The sequence below is a fragment of the Denticeps clupeoides genome, chromosome 3 (assembly GCF_900700375.1).
Source record: "Denticeps clupeoides chromosome 3, fDenClu1.1, whole genome shotgun sequence".
Classification (NCBI taxonomy): Eukaryota; Metazoa; Chordata; class Actinopteri; order Clupeiformes; family Denticipitidae; genus Denticeps; species Denticeps clupeoides.
In genome coordinates, this window is record NC_041709.1 from 15,915,157 (window position 1) to 15,927,682 (window position 12,526).

A 12,526-nucleotide genomic window follows, 5' to 3' on the forward strand; every position below is an offset into this window, starting at 1 on the left:
AAAACAAACAAAACGAAAGGTTAAAGAGTCGAACAAATCTCATACGTTATCAGTGGCAGGCGACTCTCCATTACTTTTTTCCATTAGCTTTTACCATTAACATTAATGTTTGAAAATGCCATTTAAATGAGGAGACAAATGAGAATTTGTACTGTAAACTGAAATAAGGACTGGCTCACTTTTTAAATAGGCCAGCACAATGTAAAAGTTACGATTGCTATTTGAAACAGATGAAGATACCTGCAGATAATGTACTGGCAGCTTATGTGTGGGAGAAAGACGCCATCAACCTAACTTACCATCAGAAAACCTTCGGTAATATGTATGCCATTAAGGCAACTTCAACCTGGCCACCAAAACCAACATGGCTGTTAGGACAGTAAACAGTAACGCACCCCTGTTGTTCATTTTTGTGGAAGAGTGGTTGTACGTACAGCTGCTGCTTAGCTCCTGACTGTGGCTGGATGTTGTAAGGATCCCTTTCTGCCTTGTCACCCGGGCGGCAGAGGTCTATGTCGAAGGAGGACGTTGTTTACATGTATCTAGCTGTCACATTTCACTGGAGCATGATTACTTCATGCGTTCTGACCCGCAAAGTCTTTTGAGCACAGAGAGTATGCGAGACATTATCCATCTATATACAAGTGTCATCTGATCTAAATAGGAACACTCCAGATGAAATGTTTTTTATATATTGCGTAGGAGCCAAATCAACTGTGTGTGTTTGTGTATGTATATCACAAGGTTCATCCAGAAAAAGAAGTATGAAGTTCAGTCAGACATACTGCCTAAGAAAAAGTAGGCTGCTGGCCATAACAGCACCGCCTTAAAGTAAACATTGCACTGAGTGCAGATGTGCATGTCATGTCAAAGGTCACTGGAGCCTTTTATAAACAAGGGCCCGTCATAAGTGGTTGGTTTTCCTGAAGGCTCAAAATGCACATCCTGTTGGTTGAAACCCCTTGTGAAAAGGTACAGCGTCGTATTGCAGTGTAATCAGTGTAAGTTTTAATCACTGTTTAGTTCACTGTAAACACATTTAATGTTCAGGAAATAAGCCGGGTCAAAGGAATATTTAGTACAATATTCATGTACAATGAATATGCATAAAAAAAATTAAATGATCGTTACTTAAATATACTTAAATATATAAAGCCGATTCATAACAACTTAATAAAAGTGTACTATACATGGCCTGAGTATATAAATAGTATGCTAATTCCACAGGGGAAGCGTGATAATGCTGGGCTCTTTGGGTCAGTTTCCTGTTTCATACTAAGACTACGTTTTTCAGTCAAGGACTAGGCATAATCCATCGGCAGGAAACGGACCATTTAAGAATAACACAGGCTTTGTGCTTCTATTAAAGAAGCACATGCAGTGAAAATTAAATCGGAGGACATTAAACATTAAATTTGAGCCTAAGTTCACACAAGAATCCAGATTGAGGGCAGCGCAGCAGCAATACAGGAAAGCAATAGCATCAAACAAAATGCTTTAAAAATATTTTAACTTGATAATTCCCACATTACTGTGTACAGTTGACTTAAACTATCTAAGAAATCAGTGAATAATTACTTCCTCCATGATCATTTCCTGTGTTTGCCAGGGTATGACCTAAGTACTGACGCTCATGCAAACAGGAAGGAAATGCAGTTTACATGTCACTCTTTCCCAAATGATCTTGCACGCACAAACACTCATTCATATTCATAATCACACCACATCAAACACTAAAAACAAGGCCTTTCCAGCTTTCCAACAATGTAGACAGAGCACAACCATCCTTGCCCTCTAGACAAAATGCACTTTTAAAAAATCACTCCTGAAAAAGCCATCGTGCCATTTTTAAGACATTAAATCCATCACATTTTAAGCGTAATGCGTACAATGATTATCAGACCATGTTGATATCATGTGGCCTTCTGGCCAGCCATCGGTCCACATTTCCTTCGAGAACAGACGGGATGTGAGATAACGGAGGTGGGAAGGAGAGAAGGGGGTGGGCGACACAGAAGGAACCGCCACAGAGGAAAGACGAATGAAAATAAATGGGAGGAAAACTGTGGTGCGCGCCTGAAACCTATCCAGCGGCTGCTCGTGTCACTTATTGTCCCCCCACCCCCAGTTTTCAGCTAAATATGAGCTTGAACTTGTGCTGACCGGAGCGAGTTAATCCGCTCACGCGTTGACGTGACACGACTAACGGTCATATCCAAACTGCATCCCAGTACGGTGACGGTGGTTAGCGACGGACCTTCCCCGTGTTCCTTCCTCCGGTTTCCTCTAGTGTCCAGGGGCGTGTCCACAGGGAGATTTGGCTACTCTAAATTGTCTGTTAGTGTGCGAATGAATGCATGTGTGTTTCTCGTTGCGGTCACTGTTCACCATCTCGGGAAAACGTGACAAAAGATCAACTCAGGGACGTATGCCATGCGTAATCAAAAGGATCCTTGAACCTTCATCCTAGAACCCTACACACTCCGCAATTTAATGTCACTGCAAATGGTCCAACTTCTCTGTTTAAGGATGTCCAAGATTTAACTGTTTACACTAAAAAATAATCGTTTCAGTGTTGTTCTACACAGCATCCTGTTGCTCTGGCTTATCAGGTCATTATTTTGGAGCGGCTCCCAGTGACCGAATCATGTTTTTTCCTGAGTCACGTCTTGTTTTCTCTGTTTATCACCTGCTCCAGTGAAACGCACCCTAAAGGGGCCTCTTCCAAAGCAGTTTGCTCCTTCCTTCGGGGTCTTTGTGCTCGAGACAGGAAGACACATGTTTAATAATGTTGCGCTGGACTGGCGATGACCTGTAGTGGTTTTTTTTTTTTTAATTATGACAAACACGGGACATGTAAACCTAGTAAACATGTAATGGTGGGTCATTAGAGGCTGATCAGTTTGGGTAATATGAAGTTTGCCTGTCTCAAAACTGACTGCTTTTTTTCCTGCACGAAGCACAACATTTTAAACCATTTTAAACGCTTTATCACAATAAGATCATTATATCACTGTAACAAAAAAGAATATCTGGTATGAGTAGAAAAATACATTCATTAGGATAATAATAATGTCATGATGACCAGCTTCATGCCGACCTGGCCTGTCCGTAAAGGCCAAATGGGCCATAAGATCACCATCTTCAGTGTGATGGGGTCAGGAGTAGGGGTGTATTCTTGAATTCCTATATATTTCAGGCCCTAGGGTTGTGTGGAGATAACAATTCCATTGGAGTCTCTTTCAGCAGATGAGATCAAGATCAATTCTCAATGCTCTGGGAGACACTGAAACAAAACCCGTGCATCTGTGGACCTCCTTATTCTGTTCAGGCTGCCATTTTAAATGGCAAGGACTATCAGGATCTGGTGTATGGTAATAGCCAGTTGGCCCCAATATTATGCAGTATGAAACCTGAGCTAAGAGTAGTACAGTTGTTGTGTAGCATCAAACATGACAGTGACCTTGACTGTTTACACCTTGATCAGACTTTCAGGATTTTCTTTTATGTTTAGATCTTTCATCACTGTTCCATATCAAGCTAATTTCCGGTATTTATCAGCATCTGTTTAACACACCTTTCTGCAAACATAGTCCTCCGACCTGCTGTGACTCACTGTCTGCCCGTGGTTGAGTATCCACCAACACAATAGTCCTGTCCAAATTCTCTAAACGATCTTCTGTGCTTCCTTCCTCCCTTCCTTCCTCGTTACCGTCTTTGGACTGGTTTACAAAAGCAGCAGGGAAGCCACAATTTACAAATGTGCCGGGACATTTTGATGAAAAAAAAAAAATTACTTTTTGGGTGTATGTTTATAGAATCCAGGAGTCGTCCACAATGCATTTTATGAAAAAGTATGTTAAATCAACAGATATATTTGTCTATTTCAACCAACTAACCAGTTGAGCCTTAAAAAGAGACAAGGACAGGGAAAGAGGCATAGTAGAGCAGGGAGGCTTGAAGGCCAAAGCCAGATGAGCAGGGGAGGAGAATCAGGGGGAGTCCTAGTTTATTTTGGCACAGGATCTGACGAGGAGTAGAGAAATGTAGTAAAAATTAACATGGTGATAATTAAAAAAACAACACTAACCAGTGCAGGGGTGGTATCCTATCAGGTTTGAAATAGTCGCACACACGCACACACACACACACACACACACACACACACTCACACTTACTGACACACAGTATGATGTCAGTGAGTCTCCATGGCACCTCACTGTTGTTTTAGTCCAAGGGTGGAGACACAATCACAGCCATGATCAGCATACTTAGCTATGTGGCCTGATCAGTCACCTGACAATTGCTCATGCACTTTTCTTTATCAGACAGGCAGGTTCTATCATGCACTTTGTGACAACCGGTTGTGAGAGAGAGAGAGAGAGAGAGAGAGAGAGGGGGAGAGAGAGGGAGAGAAAGCTGCCATTAGGCAATAAAAGATAGACGAAAGAAATAAGTAGCACATAAAAAGGCCGAGTGTGGGGAAAAGAAAGGAAATGCCAGGACTGAGAGGAAGGGAGAAAGCGTGGAGCTGAGACAGGCTGTGGCCTGTGCTGCTAACTGAGCTGCCATCCAGTCTGAGGCAGCTGGCACTTGGCCGTCGACCAGGCGTAAATGTACAGTAATTCAAAGCATGCGACTTGACGCCGGCCTGGGCAGCCTGCATTTGTGTGCATGTGTGGCAGAGGCCCAGACACACAGAGGCTCACTCACTCACTTACAAATCCCATACGTGTACTCGTGTACACATTGCCTTCTGTCTACTGTTAAACACATGACAAGTCACAGTCGAGGGTAATAACATTATTTAGGTTAATGTACTTTTTTTTTATGTCTCGTGCACTGCACGACATACAACCACTATTAAACAGACAATATGGGTTTGAAATGTTCTTCTTGAAGACTTTTTGTAAAGATGAATGCTTATTCGGATAGTGATGCTTTCAGACAGTGAAGTTTCCATTTTCCATTTACAGCATTTACCAGATGCCCTTATCCAGAGCGACTTACAATCATTAGTTACAGGCACAGTCCCCCCTGGAGACACTCGGTAGTAAGTGAGGTTTGAACCTGGGTCTTCTGGTTCATAGGCGAGTGTGTTACCCACTAGGCTACTACATCCCCCTAGTTGATATGGTCAATTAATGATACGGAAATGACCATTTTCAAATAAGGCCGAGTCCATGAAAAGCCAGGATGGTTTGGCTGGAGGACTATAAGACAACCATCATGCTTTCAAAATCAAGAAACATGAAAATGTGTATGTTGTCCTAAAGTCAGTGTTTACCATGTTGTGTGTGAGTGAGTGCTGATTTTTGTGCTTACAGTGGCCTACAATCATTTCTAATCTTCCATGCCCAAAATGCTTTAAAAATGTTTTTAACACTCCCAGTGGTGCTGCAACTATCACAAATTCATTCAATTCACAAGGCAATGCATCTAAAAACGTAAACAATGTGTCAGTACTTTCTGTGTTTGGTTTTCAGCAGCATTTAACTATCTGTCACAACATCTTTGGAATTGAGGTTATACATCAGACTGGTTTTGATGTTTGACAGCTTTATCTATAGATCGGATCGCCACTACAATAAGAAGAAATGTCAAACTACCAGCCTGAGAGGATGGGAGTGTTAGGTTAGGTTGGCCATTAGTGTTTGAATGACCTCAGTAAAGCTTTACTATCATATTATTACTTTCCCCAACGAGGGAAACAGCAAATTGAAGTAAGTAAAATACCACAGTGCAAAATGCGTTCACTGCAAGGCGAACTCTTCCAATAAAGTAGATTAATTTAGAACAGAATCTAGCTGCACCACCCTGTTCTCAGGAGGTGGGTGTTAATTTGAAAACTGATATGAAGAGCAATGTAAGCAGTTAATTGTAAAACTCATAATTACACAACAATTACATTTTAAGAGTAATAAGTCTATTGCTCTTCCTCAGAAACATTTCCATTCAACGTTGGTCACACCTGTATAATCCTTATGGAAGACTGTTGACAGTTAACACACAGGAAGGCAGCGGGAATAAGTGATCCTTTGACAGAAAATGGTGACAGTTTACCTGTTCTGGCCCAGCTCAACATATTTCCCCCTTTGCATAATCACAATGTCGGCAACATTCGGGATCCACTCAACGCACAGCAAGCATCATGTGCTTATGCGGCAAACCTGACAAGCTGCATTTTTACTGTCATCGCCTTGGCAATTTGGCACAGGCCCTGCATTGAAGCCTTTATTCAGGGAGAGGGGGCGGCAGGCACAGCTCAGCCCATGAAGGTGATCTCCACACAACTCAGTGAGGTCATGCTGGAACGGACTGCTTGCTACAGTTTAAATGGAAAACCAGATGTGCGAGAGACACTTAGCCAGACTACAGAGGATGCCTTTTTACACTTTCGCGCCTTTCCGAGGCCGCCGCTCAAGAGACAAATGTAAATTGGCCCCGACGGCCCATGAAAGACAGAGTTCAAGTTCTTTGTGCGAGCATAATTGAGCCAATTTTTCCCACAGACAAAGGAGGGTCGAGGTGAATGTGTGTTTGAAACACTGATAAAAATGGGAAAAGGAATGAAGATAATAAGAACTCACTTGTCTCCAAGTAAATAAAGTACCAGCTCCAAAACAAGGCTGGGTTAGCTGAGGAGAACAGAGCTCAGACCTTTCTAAAGGTCTCCTCTCATGAGCCTCACATGACTTGTGTTTAGTCCCCCCCCCCCCCCCCCCTCTTTCTCTGTGTCACACACACACACACACACACACACACACACACAGATACTCTCTCTCACAGGCTTCCTGTGTGTTCTGGACTGAATGGTATGCACATGGAGTGGGTGTCTGGGAGGCCTTTCATCCGGTCAGGACAGAAGGAGGGTGAGGGAACGAAAGAGGCAGCAGAAAACTAGAGAGTGGGAAGGATAGAGAGAGACATCTTTAATCCATTTGAGTTTGCATGGTTGTTTGAACAGACTGGGTGTATTAGCAGGGTGGGGGGCTGGGCACAGAATCTTGTATCTCAGAGACTGGTAAGAGGCTAATATACACTAACATTCAGAAGTTTAGAAATTTCCTTCACCATTAGACAAAAAAATTACCAAAATATGTCTAATACAAATGAATACATTACAAAACAAATAAGAATTAGTGAAAGTGAAGTGATTGTCACTGTGATACATAGCACAGCACACAGTGCCACAACAAAAATGTGTCCCCTTGGTGTCCCCTTTGCTCAGTGGCACCTCAGTGGCACCTTGGCGGACTGGTATTTGAACCAGCAACCTTCTGATTACGGGGCTGTTTCCTAAATCGCTAAGCCACCACTGCCCCACAACTATTTCAAAATAGTTACTTTTATTCACATTTGTTGGGCCAAAGAGTCCTTCATTTTAAAATGAACACATAATTCTATTGGAACACAAGACTATAATATTTCTGTCACCCATGATCCTTAATGATTAAAATCAAAATAGAGGTTAAAATGGGAGGTTAAACTTGCACAGAAGTCCCACACTGTGCTTTGCAGCAGTTTGAAAATAGTGCAGATAGTTAAAACAATTGCTTTAGTTTCAAAATCCAAGATACTAAGGGGAAAGCCTGTGTTCCTAGAGGCTGTGGCTCTGTAACTCACCGTTCACTGCCCTCATGCTCCTGATTCAGCAAATAATTAAACCCTGAATTAATTGAATCATGGATGTGACAGCATTAACTAAAAGAGTGAAGGTATACAGTAACTGTGGTTACTGCAAGAGGTCCAGATATACACGGTGCACCTGTTGAATTTTAAGTGAAGCCGCGGGAGCCACCGTATCATTGAGCTTGTGATATTCCCTCAGCAGCACTTCATAGGGGAAAATAAAAATTCCAGCCTTCCAGCAGGCCAGTAATCCCCATTTCTGCAAACTCAATCCCATGATGGATAGATGTCAGAATGCACAGAAAAGCAGGGTGCTGCTTTTGGGCTTTCGAGCTGCAGACCAGTCTGAACATCCATGCTGACCCCCTGACCATCACCAAATGCACCTACAATGGAGACATGAGCATCAGAATGAACCAAGTGGCCTGGTCTAATAAATCATGTCTTGTGGAGGGGTGTGTGTCTGTTGGTTTCCTGGGGAGGAGATAGCAGCACAATGCACTGTGGGAAGGAGGCAGTGTGTGCCATTGTTTTGGAACTCTTGGACCCTAAATTCCTGCGAATGCTACGTTGACCCATAAAACCTTCCTACACAACATTTCAGACTTTGGACACCCATTCATTAGCATAATACATCCTAATTGCAATTATTCAGCAAGAAACTGCTATATAAAAAAAATCAGGAAAGCTTATTGTTTCACATTACTGATTTGGCCTTCATAATTTCAAATCTGATCATCTGTGTGAGGTGCTAGATTAATTATTTTGTTCCACAGAGGCACCATGACACAGATAACATTCTGGTAACATTCTGATGCCATTTATCACCGGGCACTTTTAGTGAAGAATTTGCTCGGATCAATTTAAATCTCATATGTTTGGTTTGCTTTACAGGTACAAACACACACAAAACGTTACTAAGGTATGAAAAACTATTTGGTGCTGCCCTCTGCTGTGCAAAGACATTTACTGCATCTACTAAGGACTTCATGGACTGGGTTGGGACTCTTCATTGCATTCAGTGCATTCTTAGGTACTTCGAGGACTCACCTACCAATCAAATTTGTGTTCTTAAAGAGCAGAACAAAGTGAACAAAACACACCTTCTATACAAACAATTACATACATTTCCACAACACATTGTACATTTGAGTACATTCAAACATGAACGGGTATGCAAATTCACATGCTCAAGAAAAAAAATTATAGAGTTTATCCAGTTGCAAGATAAAATGTGGCCCACGATGGCATACTTTACTTTTTTTTTGCTGGCATTGTCATTGTCCTGTAAATATAACTGTGGTGCAAAACTGGTGTAGTTATAATGTCCCCGGGGCAGTGGCGGCCTAGCGGTTAAGGAAGGTTGCCAGTTCAAATCCCGATATGCCAAGGTTAAATGCAGAGGACACATTTCACTGTGTGCACCGAGGTATGAGGCCAAGTAATGCCCCATTGAGAATTACTTCATCGTAATTATTATACATTTCATGCCAAGTCAGAACAAACTTTGACTGCAACATAAGATTAGATTGTCTGAATGTCTTAATAGGCAGTTTCTGGAAACACACCACTGGCTTCATTTACAGTCTGTTATTCTGGGCACCTGTTTGGCTGCTAGAATCTCCAACTTTCTATTCCTGTGTCTCTCACCATTTTCCAGGTGAAATATTTAATGTGTCTTTACACTCACAGAACCACATCACCAACCTGCTATCTGCTGCATGTTACTTTAGCTGAAGTTCTTTCCTTTATGCACCAACTGTTGTATATAAGCTCTGATAGTCTCTCTGCATGTATCTTTTGGCAGCAGACATGGCCCTGTCATGCCTGTAACAGGTTTTCTTAAGTGGAGGGGGGAGGTGAATAGAGATTTAGGTGTATTAAGTGGTCTTGGCAGTTAAATCCTTATCAGATGCTTTCGGTAGTTTTGAATGTGTGCATTTTTTTTACATTATGGATGATTTTAGGCTTAAGTATCAGGTATCTGGCAACACTGCCTCCTCTTAATTATTTATGTAATTTGCTGAGGACACTAGCAAACATGCCCTAATCTAATTATAGCAATTTTAAAACAGGGCCTATGATGTGTGTTAATTAATGGAACAAAACAGTAGATATAACCAATGCATAATGCATCACTGATAAAAAAGTTAGAATAATAATATCATTTAATTATAATAACACTAATAAATATAATTTACATTGTTTATTGCTCTGGGCAAGAAGTTAAGAGCATAATCAAGATGTCATAATATCAGGTTTGGAAACACTTAATAACTGGTGGCAGGTGACTGGCAACTAAAAATCTTGCAACATCACAGGGGCGGAACTCGTTCTTTCCTCCGCTCTGGCAGAACACGGGTTTGGGTTTCGAAGTGGATCACTGAAGAGCGGAAAATTACACAAGTCTCCCGACTGCCACTCACCCATGACATGTTTCCCACTAAATTTCCGTGAGGAGTCGTCAGAGGATATTGTCCTTCGGCGCTTTGATCTGGCAGTGCATGACGGAGCACGTCTACGTTTACGCATCACCTCTCGGCAGGACACAGTCTTGTGGCGGGGAGGCCGGCAAATTTGCCAAAACGAGAGAACGGACCCAGCTGGGGTATTGAAGCCCATTTTATTTTTCGACTTCTGCAGCAAAATGAAACATGACACAGTGTCAAAATGGAGTCATAGTTTGCACCACGTCGCCCTCACAAATGAAAAACAGAAAGAAGGCAAACAGTACAAAGCGTCTGAAAAAGGCCGAAGATCCAGAAAAATCTCACATCCAGCTTAGATCTTCGCACCTGCCACCACCACTAATGACAGATTTCCACCATGGCAGCAGTACAAAATAGCACATTTCCACTGAGGCAAAACTTATTTGAAAGAACTTGCATGCGTGTGAATTTTTGTTTTGTGGCCAGATAAATAAAACAAATAAAAAAAGAGCTTCAATACTTTAAATAAATTAGTTTTGTAATGCATAATGCAGCCCACACAACAAACTCATATTTCTCATATTGTGATAATAAGAAAATCATAATTTTCAAATGTAAATCTGCTTTAAAAAATGTAATTTAGTATCACTCCATCCGGGCCAATCTAAAATGAACTGTTAAAGTGCAAACAAATCCAAACAGTAAAAAGTATAATTTAGGCAGCTGTATATTTTGTAATATTAGGAGAATGTTGAGATTATGTTTACTTCTTAGGATTATTTCACTCTGAAATTGTTGCATATGGTTCTTAAATGCTTTAAGATGTCAGATTGGTGTCAGGATCCAGTCCGAAATGGGGGTTACTCCGGTCCGGGTCAGGATCAGGATCCGGACCGGAGTTTCATTGTTGTCCTGTGTAATGTTCCCTAATCGTTTTCACCTGTGTCAAATGTATAAAGCTGCCCTGTTCGTTTCTGTCCGCTGTCAGGTCTTTGAAGTTATGTTCTATGTTCACCAGTGTCTTCGTCTCGGATGTCTCCCCTGTCCTGTGATTCACCAATTAAACCCCTGTTCCGTGATGTCAGGTGAAAGCGTCCTTCATTCTTCGTTCCTCGTCACTCCTCGTCCTCCTCTATGTTCACCCGCCGCGTCATTCCCGCATGGACGTGACAGAAAGACCTGACCCGCATTTGGACGCCACCTGACGCAGCCCCGCTGAGATCGGAGGAGCCGCGACTCGCCGGGAGGACGCCGCCAGCTTCCTTGTCCCTGGCCTTCCATGGCTTCATTTTCAGCAGGGTCCCGACCCCTGCCTCTCAGTCCCGTGTCTGGCGGCGTTGAAGGTGAGGAGCGGCCATTCAGCGGGGCGAGCCGGAGACTGACAGGGAGCGGCGGACGCATGCGGACGGCGGACGAGGTGCCGGTACCAAACTGGCCCGAAGCCGTCTGCGCTGGACATCCGCCGCTCGTCCATCTGAAATACTGGACCATTCATTCATTCATTCAGTCATTTATCATTCCTCTGTTCATCTCATCCTTTCTGGTTTACGAATCGATTCCGTTCGATTCCTCCTGTCCACTCGGACCATTTAAGACTGTGTATGGACTTTTCCCCCCCTCCTTCATGGACTGCTCCGTCTGGCCCGCCAGGTGTCGTGCCATAAAAGGGGGGATTCTGTCAGGATCCAGTCCGAAATGGGGGTTACTCCGGTCCGGGTCAGGATCAGGATCCGGACCGGAGTTTCATTGTTGTCCTGTGTAATGTTCCCTAATCGTTTTCACCTGTGTCAAATGTATAAAGCTGCCCTGTTCGTTTCTGTCCGCTGTCAGGTCTTTGAAGTTATGTTCTATGTTCACCAGTGTCTTCGTCTCGGATGTCTCCCCTGTCCTGTGATTCACCAATTAAACCCCTGTTCCGTGATGTCAGGTGAAAGCGTCCTTCATTCTTCGTTCCTCGTCACTCCTCGTCCTCCTCTATGTTCACCCGCCGCGTCATTCCCGCATGGACGTGACAATTGGTTGCAATCACATTTAGATTTCACCATCTCAACAGTCCTTCCTGGAACACTTTAGGACAAGAATTTGAACTAAAAAACAGGAGGTCACATGGTGACACAGTAAGATTAAAAACACAGAAATCAATGATACTTTCACAGCAGAAATACTTCTATTTTCAAAGAAGCACAAACATTGTAGATGACCAACTCGATAAGTAACGGGCTATCGCTATGCTGCATTCTTCAAATACAGGTCAAGTTATATTTTTGTTAGAACTATGAGAAATATATGCACACATGCGCACACACACACACACACACACACACACACACACACACACACTGCCAGATGTCCATTTCAGCATCACTATATATAACCTGAGCAGACATCACGTGAAAACACAGTTTACACAATATGATGGAGCTTTGCTAATGAACTCAGACATGTGGAACCTTCTTGCATTCTGC